At 45.5% G+C, this 12,443-nt stretch overlaps 1 protein-coding gene across 4 annotated transcripts in view; it reads left to right on the top strand.

The window, feature by feature from the left end:
- The window catches only part of LOC128703578 (uncharacterized), a 33,825-nt gene that overhangs the window by 534 nt on the left and 20,848 nt on the right, over nt 1-12,443 (top strand). The window contains exon 1 of one of the 4 annotated variants that reach the window (XM_053798274.2): nt 11,584-11,634. The exons of the other annotated variants lie outside the window; for them this stretch is intronic. The gene's annotated coding sequence lies outside the window, so the exon portion shown is untranslated. Of the gene's footprint in view, nt 1-11,583; nt 11,635-12,443 lie in introns of those variants that run through there. 4 annotated transcript variants of the gene reach the window in all.

Below are 12,443 nucleotides of genomic sequence, written 5' to 3'. Positions count from 1 at the left end.
AGTGCAGATAGGAACCAGCAGATCCATGGCTCATCATAATGAAATGTGTCAGGTTAAACATATATATGGAGAAAGTAACAAGGTCAACAGATTTTAAGAGGTTACTGATAGACTAAGGCTATGTTATTGTTTTAAGTATCTCTGGCAGTACAGTTTGTATTGTAGATGAATGGTTCAGAGAACCGACATGTTAAATTAGACACATGTGCAACTCTTGGGTATCTTTATTGAGGAAACGTTTTGCCACACAGTGGCTTCATCAGTCCATACAAAGGAGAAACTTGAACAGGAGGAGAATGAGGTGATCAGTCCCTCAACCTTGAGTCGATGTGGTCAGTCCATCAATCTTGAATAGAATATGGCATATGAGCGGAGAAGCAGCTTATAAACCGTTTCGCCTACACAGTAGGCTTCTTCAGTCGAGTACAGAAAAGTTGATAGAAGCAGAAGATACTTGAAGACGATGTAATCAGTCCATCACCCTTAAAGTTTTGAGGTGGTCAGTCCCTCAGTCTGGAGAAGAGCATTGTTCCATGGTATGAAACAATATTGTTTCATACCATGGAACAATGCTCTTCTCCAGACTGAGGGACTGACCACCTCAAAACTTTAAGGGTGATGGACTGATTACATCGTCTTTAAGTATCTTCTGCTTCTATCAACTTTTCTGTACTCGACTGAAGAAGCCTACTGTGTAGGCGAAACGTTTCGAAATAAAGATACCTAACTGTTGCATATGTGTCTTACCTAACAACCTGTCGGTATTTTATACCATTTTAATGTTCAGCTTATAAACCGTTGGCAGGAGAGGTGCAGCAGTTGTAGGTGGTGTCACATTTGTCCATGTCAGTTCTCTGAACCATTCATCTACAATCCTGTCAGATTGAACATTAAAATGGTATAAAATACCGACAGGTTGTTAGGTAAGACACATGTGCAACAGTTAGGTATCTTTATTTCGAAACGTTTCGCCTACACAGTAGGCTTCTTCAGTCGAGTACAGAAAAGTTGATAGAGGGATTGACCACCTCAAAACTTTAAGGGTGATGGACTGATTACATCGTCTTCAAGTCTCTTCTGCTTCTATCAACTTTTCTGTACTCGACTGAAGAAGCCTACTGTGTAGGCAAAACGTTTCGAAATAAAGATACCTAACTGTTGCATATGTGTCTTACCTAACAATCCTGTCAGACACTGCAACTTCTTGGGATCTTAATACTTGGGAATTCTTCGCTTGCCTAACCCTTGGGCACGACCTACTTCCACATTGGACAAATGTGACACCACCTACGACTGCTGCACCTCTCCTGCCTACGGTTTATAAGCTGCTTCTCCACTCATATGCCGTATTCTTTTCAAGATTGATGGACTGACCACATCGACTCAAGTTTGAGGGACTGATCACCTCATTCTCCTCCTGTTCTTCAAGTTTCTCCTTTGTATGGACTGATGAAGCAACTGTGTGGAGAAACGTTTCCTCAATAAAGATACCCAAGAGTTGCACATGTGTCTAATTTGGCAACAGTTTGTATTGATATATCAGTGACATAAAATGCAAAATGTGTGGACAGGGACGAGGCTGTACACTGGAGCATTATGTCTTAGTACAGAAACATCCAACCTTTCAGAGACACCTCCATGCAAACCTTACAGGATATGGCAGAACACTCATTGTTAATGATAAGATATCTGAAATCTTGAGAGGTTGTATCCACATTTTGCATCAACTAGATGAGTGAATGGGTTTTATAGTGATTGCAACACAGTTATGACCAATTTTTTTTTTTAGGCATAATCTAAATTTTTTGAGCTTGTATTTGCATACTGTATACTGTATATTGTACAACTAATGGAAATAAGTCACTCTGTCTGACTTTTTTGGGTTATCCTAGGTTCTCTACACATATGCTGCTATGTACGATAATTTTATGTAACTGTATTTGTGTATACCTGAATAAATAAACTTACTATGTGAAGAAATTATTAAATATATAATGACTAGTATTTCTTTCTAGTGATATAACAGTGCCCAAAGGGGGATCAGACACAGACCCATTGTGACCTCTGTAAGCCTGTTTTTTGTGCTATCACTCATAGGATGAGCATTAGGTCCTCCATTAACTAGCCACTCTGGCAGCACAACTTAACCTCTTAGTGTGGGAGTGTACAGGTTCTCTGCTCTCTTCCTACGCCTATCACTGTACGTATTATTGCCACAAAAAGCGCTTTGTTGTTCAAAATACTAGAAAACTGTGACATTTTGATTTATAATATGTTATAAATCTGGCACTAGTATACCAGTGGTTGCTTGATCACTTAGTGTGTGATCATTTGACTATGGGTTATAAGAGATATTTTCTCTAATAAGCCACCACCACAACTAAATGCAAAGTCCTATTACACCTAAGAAACCAAGGAACATTATGGTAGGCTTACTGGCTTTTTGTGCTCTCTTGTATGTTCTAGCATAATGCTAGTGGGTATTGCTATAAAGAGACATACTACAAAATGATATAACCTTTGACATTTGATACCTACAAATTAGTTTAAAAAGGCATGCGAGTAAACAGTTTTACATATTAGAAAACACTTCAGCCCTGGGACCTTAATCACTTCTAACAGAGTATGTTATATAGGCAGAAAGTTTTTTTTTTTCGTGTGTGTGTGTGTGTGTGTGTGTGTGTGTGTGTGTACTCACCTATTTGTACTCACCTATTTGTGGTTGCAGGGGTCGAGTCCTAGCTCCTGGCCCCGCCTCTTCACCGGTTGCTACTAGGCCCTCTCTCCCCGCTCCATGAGCTTTATCAAACCTCGTCTTAAAACTGTGTATGGTTCCTGCCTCCACTACGTCATTTTCTAGGCTATTCCACTGCCTTACAACTCTATGACTGAAGAAATACTTCCTACTATCTCTCTGACTCATTTGTGTCTTCAACTTCCAATTGTGGCCTCTTGTTTCTGTGTCCCCTCCCTGGAACATCCTGTCCTTGTCCACCTTGTCTATTCCACGCAGTATTTTATATGTCGTTATCATGTCTCCCCTGACCCTCCTGTCCTCCAGTGTCGTCAGGCCGATTTCCCTTAATCTTTCTTCATAGGACATTCCCCTTAGCTCTGGAACTAACCTTGTTGCAAACCTTTGTACTTTCTCTAGTTTCTTGACGTGCTTTATCAAGTGCGGGTTCCAAACAGGTGCTGCATACTCCAGTATGGGCCTGACATACACGGTGTACAGTGTCTTGAATGATTCCTTACTAAGGTGTCGGAATGCTGTTCTCAGGTTTGCCAGGCGCCCATATGCTGCAGCAGTTATCTGATTGATGTGTGCTTCCGGAGACATGCTCGGTGTTATACTCACCCCAAGATCTTTCTCCTTGAGTGAGGTTTGCAGTCTTTGGCCACCTAGCCTATACTCTGTCTGTGGTCTTCTGTGCCCTTCCCCTATCTTCATGACTTTGCATTTGGCAGGATTAAATTCGAGAAGCCATTTGCTGGACCAGGTGTCCAGTCTGTCCAGGTCTCTTTGAAGTCCTGCCTGGTCCTCATCAGATTTAATTCTCCTCATTAACTTCACATCATCTGCAAACAGGGACACTTCTGAGTCTAACCCTTCCGTCATGTCGTTCACATATACCAAAAATAGCACTGGTCCTAGGACCGACCCCTGTGAGACCCCGCTCGTCACAGGTGCCCACTGTGATACATCATTACATACCATGACTCGATGTTGCCTCCCTGTCAGGTATTCTCTGATCCATTGCAGTGCCCTTCCTGTTATATGCGCCTGATGCTCTAGCTTCTGCACTAATCTCTTGTGAGGAACTGTGTCAAAGGCCTTCTTGCAGTCCAAGAAGATGCAATCAACCCACCCCTCTCTCTCTTGTCTTACTTCTGTTATTTTATCATAAAACTCCAGAAGGTTTGTGACACAGGATTTGCCTTCCGTGAATCCGTGCTGGTTGGCATTTATACTCCTGTTCCGTTCCAGGTGCTCCACCACTCTCCTCCTGATAATCTCCATAATTTTGCATACTATACACGTCAATGACACAGGTCTATAGTTTAGTGCCTCTTTTCTGTCTCCTTTTTTGAAAATGGGAACTACATTTGCCGTCTTCCATACCTCAGGTAGTTGCCCAGTTTCCAGGGATGTGTTGAAGATTGTGGTAAGTGGTACGCACAACATATCTGCTCCCTCTCTAAGGACCCACGGAGAGATGTTGTCCGGTCCCATTGCCTTTGAGGTATCGATGTCCCTTAGCAGTTTCTTCACCTCCTCCTCATCTGTATGTATGTCGTCCAACACTTGTTGGTGTATTCCTTGTTGGTGTCCCCATCTGGTCTGTCCCCCCAGAGTCCTTCCTGTCTCTACTGTAAATACTTCCTTAAATCTCGTGTTGAGCTCCTCACATACCTCTTGATCGTTTCTTGTGAGTTCTCCACCTTCTTTCCTCAGCCTTATCACCTGGTCCTTGACTGTTGTCTTCCTCCTAATGTGGCTATACAGCAGTTTCGGGTCAGATTTGACTTTCGATGCTATGTCGTTTTCATACTGTCGCTGGGCCTCCCTCCTTATCTGCGCATACTCGTTTCTGGCTCTTCTACTAATCTCCTTGTTTTCCTGGGTCCTATGCCTCCTGTACCTTTTCCATTCTCTGTTGCACTTAGTTTTTGCCTCCCTACACCTTCGGGTAAACCAAGGACTCGTTTTGGTCTTCCTATTATTTCTGTTTCCCTTGGGAACAAAACTTTCCTCTGCCTCCTTGCACTTTGTTGCCACATATTCCATCATCTCGTTTACTGATTTTCCTACCATTTCTCTGTCCCACTGAACCTCCTGCAGGAAGTTTCTCATACCTGTGTAGTCCCCCCTTTTATAGTTTGGCCTGTCCCCTTCAGTTCCTGTTACCTTCTCCACTTGTAACTCTACTATATAGTCAAAACTCAGAACCACATGATCGCTAGCTCCAAGGGGCCTCTCGTAAGTGATGTCCTCAATGTCTGAACTGCTCAGGGTGAACACAAGATCCAATCTTGCTGGCTCATCCTCCCCTCTCTCTCTGGTTGTGTCCCTGACATGTTGATGCATGAGGTTTTCAAGTACCACATCCATCATCTTGGCTCTCCATGTTTCGGGACCCCCATGTGGCTCCAGGTTTTCCCAGTCGATCTCCCTGTGGTTGAAATCGCCCATTACCAGTAACTTTGCTCTGCTCGAGTGAGCTCTTCTTGCCACCTCAGCCAGTGTGTCCACCATCACCCTGTTGTTTTCTTCGTACTCCTCTCTTGGCCTCCTGCAGTTCTGTGGTGGGTTATACATCACTCCAATGACTACTTTATGTTCTCCGGACTGAATTGTACCTACAATGTAGTCTCTTTCTCCAATCATGTCCATGCCTTCCATTTCCTCAAATCCCCATTGGTGTTTTATGAGCAGTGCAACCCCTCCTCCCCCTCTACTCCTTCTATCTTTCCTCAGGATCTGATATCCTGTTGGGAAGATTGTGTCTGTTATTGTCTCAGCGAGTTTTGTTTCTGTGACTGCTATGATGTCTGGGGATTTTTCACTGATTCTTTCATTCCACTCCTCATGTTTATTCGTTATTCCATCCGCGTTTGTGTACCAAACCTTTAGTTTCTTTTCTATCATTGTGGTCATGCAAGTATATTGGGGTTGGGGGAGCGAGAGCCTTGGTGGGGGCCTATATGGGGCTGTGGTGTAGGTGGGGTTTGTGTTGATGGGGGTGGGGTCAGAATGCCCATAAGGGACAGCTGTTGGGGTGAGGTTTGTGATATGGGGGTTGGTGGCAGAGGGAACAGTGAGTGGGTTGTAGTATAGGTTGCTCAGTTGCATTGGGAATGTCGCGGGTGGAGTCTTTTGGTGGGAGATTCTGTGGGGTGTGTTTGCCCTTCCTCCTGTGTCTGGGTCCTGCTCATTTTCATTGCTTCTCGTTCCTCCTTGCGTCTCTGTACCCTCTCTTTCAGTGTAGTCCTTTCTTCTTGTGTTCTGTCGCGGTCGAGGTATACTCTCTGGTACCCCTCTTTGTCCCTCAGTCTTGCTTTCTCTTGCAGAATCCTGGTTCGAACTGATTCTTCCTTGAAAGTTACTCTGACAGGCCGTACCCTTCCACTCGCAAACCACCCAATTCTCTGAAAATTTGTCACCTGGGTCATATTGCCCTCCCCTATTGTTTTCATGATGCCTTCAATCATTTTTTTCTCCTCCTGTTTTATTTCTTCAAAGTTGGCCCCCTTGGCTTCTTGGAGCCCGTACACAAAAACTGACCTCGCCCTTTCCTCCTCCCACTGAGTCTCCATCTGCTTCCTCTGAGGCATTTTATTTCCTTCCATTGACATGTTCTTGCCTTCAGTCCCTGTCATATCTGAAACTTCTATTCTCAGTGAACTGTCTTTCCTGACCAGCTGTCCCTTGCTACTGCAGTTGGCTGTTAGAATCTCTGCATATAACAAACCTTCATTGTCTTCGGACCTGTCGCTTGATCTTAGTGTGCTCATCGTCTTTTCCCTGGCCCCACGTGGGTCTGATAGGGCCTTCGTGTACGGCATGTCTCCGTTGTTGCTTACCATCCCCTTGTCTGCGCCTGACTTTGAATTTCCTTCATTGTCTTCAGACCTGTCGTTTGATCTCAGTGTGCTCATCGTCTTTTCCCTGGCCCCACGTGGGTCTGATAGGGCCTTCGTGTACGGCATGTCTCGTTGTTGCTTACCATCCCCTTGTCTGCGCCTGACTTTGAATTTCCTGATGTCACATCTGAATTGTCATTTGTCTCTCTAATCTGTTTCAGGCTTTGCAGTTTCTCTTCTAAGCACTGTATCCTAGCTTCTGCTGCTAAGACCTGTACTTCCCACTTCCTGCACTCTTCAGCTATCCGCTCCTCCATTTTCTTACCAAGCTCTATATCTTCCTTCCCCACTCTTCCTCCCTTTTTTGGAGCTCTAACTCCCAGTCTTTCCTCCTTGGTTCGTCTACAGATCTCTGGTTTTCCGTCCTCTAAGGCCACCCATATCTTTATTACCACAGACAGAAGGCTAGAGGGAGGGATGGGGGTGGGGGGGGAGAGAGTAGAAAGAGGAGAGAGAGGGGAGGAGAGAGAAAGGGAGAGAAAGAGAGGAGAGAGGAGTAGAAAGAGGGAGAGAGAGGAGAGAAAGGGTAGGGAAAGAGGGAGAGGGAGAGGAGAGAGTATGGGGGGTGAGGGATAAGACCAAGGGGAGAGAGAGAGAACTGTGAGGGGGAGAGAAAGGGTAGAGAGAGGGGAGAAAGAGAGGGAGGGAGGGAGAGAAGAGAGAGAGGGAGAGAGAAAGGAGGGGCGAGGGAAAAGGCTATGAGAGAGAGAAATGGAGAGATGGAGAGAGAAGCCTATAGAGAGAGAGGAGGGTGAGAGATTGGGTTATGGGAGGTGGGAGGGGAGAGAGAGGAGGAGAGAGAGAGAGAGAGGAGGGAGAGAGAGGAGGGAGAGAGAGGAGGGAGGGGAGAGAGGGAGGGAGAGAGAGGGAGGAGAGGGAGGAGGAAGGAAGGAGGGGAGGGGAGAGAGAGAGGGAGAGAGAGAGGGAGGAGGGGGAGAGTGAGAGAGAGAGGGAGAGGAAGGAGGAAGGAGAGAGAGAGAGGGAGGGAGAGAGAGGGAGGGGAGAGAGAGAGGGAGGGAGAGAGAGGGAGGGAGAGGAGGGGAGGGAGAGGGAGAGAGGGAGAGGAGAGAGGGAGAGGGAGGGGAGAGGAGAGAGGGAGAGGGAGAGGGAGAGGGAGAGAGGGAGAGGGAGAGAGGGAGAGGAAGGAGGAAGGAAGGGGAGGGAGGAAGGAGAGAGGGAGAGAAGGGAGGGGAGAAGGGAGGGAGAGGGGAGAGAAGGAGGGAGAGAAGGAGGGAGGGAGAGAAGGAGGGAGAAGGGAGGGAGAGGGAGAGAAGGGAGGAGAAGGAGGAGAAGGTGGAGGGAGACAAGAGTGGAGGAGAGAGGAGGAGGGAGAGAGGAGAGGAGAGAGTGAGAGGGAGAGAGTGAGAGGGAGAGAGGGAGAGGGAGAGAGGAGAGAGAGGAGGGAGAGAGAGAGGGGAGGGAGGGAGAGGAGAGAGGAGGGAGAGAGGAGAGGAGGGAGAGAGGAGAGGGAGGGGAGAGAGAGAGGGAGGGAGAGAGGAGGGAGGGAGAGGGGAGGGAGGGGAGGGAGAGGAGGAGGGAGGGAGAGAGAGGGAGAGGGAGAGAGAGAGGGAGAGAGGGAGAGTGAGAGCGAGAGAGAGAGAGGTGAGGGAGAGAGAGCTTTAGGAGGGAGAGAGAGAGAGGGAGAGAGAGAGAGGGAGAGAGCGAGGGAGAGAGGAGGAGAGAGAGAGGGAGAGAGGAGGGGAGAGAGAGGGTGGGAGAGAGAGAGAGAGAGGAGAGAGAGTAGAGGAGAGAGGGAGGGGAGAGGGAGGGAGGGAGAGAGGAGGGAGAGGGAGGGAGGGAGGAGAGAGAGAGGAGAGAGAGGGAGGGAGAGGGAGGGTGGAGAGAGAGAGAGAGAGAGGGAGCGAGAGAGAGAGGGAGAGAGAGAGGAGGGAGGAGAGGAGGGAGGGAGAGAGAGTAGAGGAGAGTGGGAGAGAGAGAGGGAGGGAGAGAGAGGGAGGGAGAGAGAGGGAGGGAGAGGAGGAGGAGAGAGGGAGGGAGAGAGAGGGAGGAGAGAGAGAGGGAGAGAGAGAGAGAGAGGGAGGGAGGGAGGAGGAGGTGGGAGGTGAGGAGTGGGAGGAGTGAGCCGAGCTTGAAGTGCCAGTAGGGGAGGGAAAAGGTTAATGAGAGGCAGAAACGCTGGGTGGAGGAAAAGGTGAGGTGGAGGGTCTGTGGGGTCTGTGGGGAGGCGGTCCAAATTCCAAGGATCAGCTGTGTGTAACTTGGCCTAGTTGTGGTTTCAGGGGTCGAGACCCAGCCCCTCCCCGGCCCCCAGTGTGTGTGTGTATGTGTGTGTGTGTGCGTGTGCATGGCATGGCATGTGTGCTGCATGCATGCCAGTGGCGCAAGTCTTCTGCTCAATTGTGGTTGCAGGAGTCGAGTCATAGCTCCTGGCCCTGCCTCTTCACTGGTTGCTATTAGGTCACCCTTCCTGCCCCATGAGCTTTATCATACCTCTTCTTAAAGCTATGTATGGATCCTGCCTCCATTACATCACTTCCCAGACTATTCCACTTCCTGACAACTCTGTGACTGAAGAAATACTTCCAAACATCCCTGTGATTTATCTGGAGTCTTCAACTTCCAAATGTGACCCCATTGTTGCTATGTCTCATGTTGCTATGTTTCTATCCACCCTGTCCTCCAGTGTCACCAGGTCAATTTCCCTTAAGCTGTCCTTGTAGGACACTCCCCTTAGCTCCAGGACTAGTCTTGCTGCAAACCTTTGCACTTTCTCTAATTTCTTTGTGCTTGGCTAGGTGTGGGTTCCAAACTGGTGATGCATACTCCAATATGGGCCTAACATACACAGTGTACAGGGTCCTGAATGATTCCTCATTGAGATATCGGAATGCAATTCTTAGATTTGCTAGGCGCCCGTATGCTGCAGCAGTTATTTGGTTGATGTGTGCCTCAGATGTGCCCGGTGTTATACTTGCCCCAAGATCCTTTTCTTTGAATGAGGTTTATAGTCTCTGGCCCCCTAGACTGTACTCTGTCTGCAGTCTTCTTTGCCCTTTCCCAATCTTCATGACTTTGCACATGGTGGAGTTGAACTCCAGGAGCCAGTTTCTGGACCAGGCCTACAGCCTGCCCAGTCCCTTTGTAGTTCTTTCTGTTCATTGTCCGACTGAATTCTTATCATCAACTTCTCATTATCTGCGAACAGGGACACTTCTGAGTCTGTTCCTTCTGTCATGTCATTCACATATACCAGAAACAGCACCAGTCCTAGAACTGACCCCTGTGGAACCCCGCTCGTCACAGGCGCCCACTCTGACACCTCATCATGTACCTTGACTAGCTGTTGTCTTCCCGACAGGTATTCCCTGATCCATTGCAGTGCCTTCCCTGTTATCTCTGCCTGGTCCTTTAGCTTTTGCATTAATCTCTTGTGTGGAACTGTCAAACACCTTACAGTCCAAGAAAATGCAATCTACTCACCCCTCTCTCTCTTGTCTTTCTGCTGTCACCCTGTCCTGTGTGATGTTGCTGAGAATACCCACCAGGTACTTGGTAGAAGCAGTATTCATGTTTTCACCCTAAATACAAGACATCCTCTATCAAAAACCTCGTTACAAATTAGTTCCACACCTCTAATTTACACAGCAGGCATCTACACCATCCCCTGTGGCTGCTGTCTCAAGAAATATGTACAGGGGAAAAGGCAGAAATCTTTTGGTGCACCACATGCCTGCAACAAGGATGACTTAAAGAATGCCTATGTCCTTCACACGAACTCCACAGTCACTGAACATGGTCTTAGACACCAATGATGTCTAGAATCCTTACTAACTGCCATCATCAACAATGTGAAACATAATACTAGAAGCTACAAAATTTAAAAAAACACTGTTATACATGATACTCAACCAGGCAAAGCCCAACCTACCTCACAGCACTGAACCTCATCTCAAATAAGCTTTGCTTGCATTTTTCAGGTCACTGTGACATTCACACCGCACTTCCTGCCTATATACTATACTGTTATTTAGTTAGAAGTGATCATGGTCCCTGGACTGGAACATTTTCTGATGTGTCCTAGTGTTTTCTTGTGCATTTTTAAACCACACATTGCAGATGCTGCTTTTATTGAACAGTGTTTTACCCAGTGTTGACATTTATAATGCTCACTTCTGAGCAAAAAAATAGTAAATAAAAGTGCGTTCTACACTTTGTCCATACTCATGCATCCTTCCCTTGTGATGGTGAAGCACTTGACCCGAAAGTCATCTTACACCACAAACTAGATTGAAGAGCTTTGATGTTTTGGCAAGCATCTTAATAATGCTGGTAGGGTCTCAACAATGCCATTGACTGCCAACCCTTAATCACAGTATCATTGTATTAATGATAATCATTACTGACAATACATAAGACATGCAACAGCTTAGTCTCTGTAGTATTAACAAGACATTTTGCCTGCTTAGCAGGTTTCCTTATTTTAAATACAGAGGAGACCACAGATACCAAACTTTTGCACGTTTTTGACTCCTCTATTTTTCGATATTACGTACATACCATTAATATAATAGTTTGATACAGCATCACCACCTTATCTTGGTACAGAGGACATCTTTTATATCTTTGCTGCTCAACTGCTAGTTATAAGTGAGAATACTATTGGTTATGAGGCCCTTCTTAGCATGAGCCAGGCTTGCTGTAGTACTCTTCAGGTTCTGCCTGCTGTGATACCATTCCCACTTCCACACCTCACATCTGGCAGTATAAAAGGCTGCTTTCTTACCACAGCTTTGCATTAATCAAAGCTATGGAACTGAACACATACCATGACAGAGGGACTAACCACCTCAAATTTACTTTTTCATGGCTGAGGGACTTATCGCCTGCTGAGCAGGTGAAACATCTCATCAGTAAAGATTCCAAACTGTTGAGCATTTCATATTCATTTCCTTTATTAATCAAAACTTTTATTGGCAGAGGCTGGGCCATAGGGGTAATGATTCTGGAAGTACTGTATTATACTTGAAGGTAATTTGTTTACATTCTACTAGTGCTGTTGCAGTATATGCCTCTTCTAACCATATCTAAATTTCATGAAGCATTGTAATATTTTGGAAATATTTAGTTCCCCTTCCAGCCATTATGCAATTTAATATATAGAATTTTGTGCTCCTCATTCCTTCCAGAAGCTGAGTCACCTTTTTGTCATGGTTGGGATTGCATAGTGTACTGGAGACAGTTCTAAAGCATAGTCCATTGACAAAAATATAAAATTTGTTTAGTTTAACATTTTCTGGGAATAGTATTTTCATTATCTTTATTCCTCTAATATAGAGGTGACTATTATACTGGAGACCATAGAAGTGAAGAGGTAATTTTAAGGTGTTCAGTTCTTTAGGAATCTGACTTAAAAAAATATCTTCACTTCTATAATAGTCACCTTTGTATTAGATTATAAATGCCCTGATGCACAGGCAAAATGTCTTGTCAGTAAATTTGCCCAATTATTGCACATGTCTTAATCATTAACTTATTGGTATTGTGTACCATAAATATAATAATATCAGTGTGTTGTTGTTGAACTATAAAATACCTGTAGTTTTAATTTATGAATTTTCCATTGGTAATCAGAATTATTGAATGTCATCATGCATCTTAATTATTTATATTTTTCATTTTCCAGTTTAGCGTTCAAATTATGGAATGTATTATCAGTCTTTCAGTTTATATTTGCTCCAGATGCATAATCTGGGCAATGCATTTGCTGTTTTAGTGATGCCCTCATAGTTGATTTAGCTGTTTTTATTTAATTAGTCTATAATACAGTATAGAATATG

This window comes from Cherax quadricarinatus, chromosome 76 (assembly GCF_038502225.1).
Source record: "Cherax quadricarinatus isolate ZL_2023a chromosome 76, ASM3850222v1, whole genome shotgun sequence".
Taxonomy (NCBI): Eukaryota; Metazoa; Arthropoda; class Malacostraca; order Decapoda; family Parastacidae; genus Cherax; species Cherax quadricarinatus.
This window is presented reverse-complemented; position numbering and strand designations above follow the sequence as displayed.